This window comes from Carlito syrichta, unplaced genomic scaffold (assembly GCF_000164805.1).
Source record: "Carlito syrichta isolate Samal-C Ts95f unplaced genomic scaffold, Tarsius_syrichta-2.0.1 Scaffold142954, whole genome shotgun sequence".
NCBI lineage: Eukaryota > Metazoa > Chordata > Mammalia > Primates > Tarsiidae > Carlito > Carlito syrichta.
This window is the reverse complement of record NW_007087050.1, coordinates 235,714-237,790: the sequence shown is the minus strand read 5'-3', so window position 1 is coordinate 237,790 and position 2,077 is coordinate 235,714.

The following is a 2,077-nucleotide window of genomic DNA, read 5'->3' as shown; positions in this document are numbered from 1 at the left end:
TTTCGACTCAAAAAAAAAAAAAAGAAAAGAAACAACAAGCAAAGCATGGTGGGTTATCCTGTGGTCCTAGCTCCTTGAGGTGGGAGGATCACTTGAGCCCAAGAGTTCAAGGCTGTAGAAGGAGAGTTCAAGGCTGTATGAATGCTTGTTCACTTATAAAATGTCAATGGCAAGCCCAGAGGTAAAACTACAGCTTAAGAAACAACAGGCAAAGCATGGTGGGTTATCCTGTGGTCCCAGCTACTTGGGAGGTTAGTACGAGGTCTCACCAAGTTGCTCAGGCTAGCTTTGAACCCTTGAGCTCAGGCAATCTTCTCGCCTTAGCCTCCCAAATCGTTGGGATTACAGGCTTGAGCCACCATGCCTGGCCCACATTTTTTTTTTTTTAAGACAGGATCTTGTTCTGTTACCCAGGCTGGGGTACAGTGGTGTGATCAAAGCTCACAGCAGCCTCGAACTCCTGGGCTCAAATGATCCTCTCACCTCAGCCTCTGAGACCACAGGCATGAGCCACCATACCAGGGTGGGAGGATCACTTGAGCCCAAGAGTTTAAGGTTGCAGCGTGCCATGATTGCGCCACTGCACTCTAGTCTGGGCAACAGTGTGAGACTCTGTCTCTACAAAAACAAACAAAAAGCAAATAAATGACATTGATTCATTAAAAGAAAAAAAAAACAGACTGGACACAGTGGTTCATATTTGTTATCTCAGCACTATGGGAGGCTGAGGCAAGTAGGATCGCTTGAGGCCAGGAGTTCGAGATCAGCCTGGATAAAATAATGAGACAAAAACCAAAACAAAACAAAACAAAAAATGAATGATTCTGCAAACCGGTCTTGTAGCTGCTAGATGAGCAGATTGACTTTTGGTGATCTAGCTGCTCTGGGAAGCTGAGACATGCAGAAATGAAGCCAAGTACCAATGGGCACATGTGCTGGGGGGGGGGTGTGCACTGGAGCTCAGGTGTTTCTGGTTTCACTAAGCCGCTAAGCAAATGGGCCCCACCCCTCTGGGCCTCAAGGGGTGTCTGTGTTTGGGCTACCATTACTTTGTACTATTGTTTTCCTTAAATTGACTCGCTTTTTAAACTTATTTTATTTATTTATTTCAAGTTGGAGTCTGACTCTGTCACCCAGGCTGGAGTGCAGTGGCATGCTCATGGTCACTGCAGCCTCGACTTGCTGGGCTCAGACGATCCTTTCTCCTCAGCCTTCCAAATAGCTGGAACTACAGGTGTGCACCATCACACCCGGCTCATTTTTTTATTTATTGTAGAGATGAGGTCTCGCCATGTTGCCCAGGCAGGTCTTGAACCGCTGAGCTCAGGCAGTTCTCTTGCCTCCACTTCTCAAAGTGCTGGGATGACAGGCATAAGCCACTGCGCCTCGCCTTAAACCTATTAAAAGGAAATTTATTATTTATTTATTTATTTTTAATTTACTTTCTTTTTGAGTTGGAGTCTCACTCTGTCGCCCAGACTGGAGTGCAGTGGCCGCTCCCGGCCACCGCAGCCTCAACCTGCTGAGCTCCGGCGATCCTTCCGCCTCAGCCTTCCAAGTAGCTGGAACTACAGGCGTGTGCTACCATGCCCAGTTAATTTTTGTAATTTATTGTAGAGATGAGGTCTTGCCAAGTTGCCTAGGAGGGTCTCGAACCCGCGGACTCAGGCAAATCCACTCACCTCAGCCTCCCAAAGCACGGGATTACAGGCTGAGTCACCGAATTATTTATCTATTTATTTATTTATTTATTTATTTGAGTTGGAGTCTCACTCGGTTGCCCAGATTGGAGTGCTGTGGCCGCTCCCGGCCGCTGCAGCCTCGACCTGCTGGGCTCCGACAATCCTTCAGCCTCAGCCTTCCAAGTAGCTGGAACTACAGGCGCGCGCTACCATGCCTGGCTAATTTTTTGATTTATTGTAGACATGAGGTCTCGCCAAGTTGCCCAGGTGGGTCTTGAACCAGCGGGCTCAGGCAATTCACTCACCTTGGCCTAACAAAGCGTGGGATTACAGGCTGAGCCATCAAGCCTGGCTGTTTTTTTTTTTAATTTAAAAAAATTAAAAAAAATTTTTTT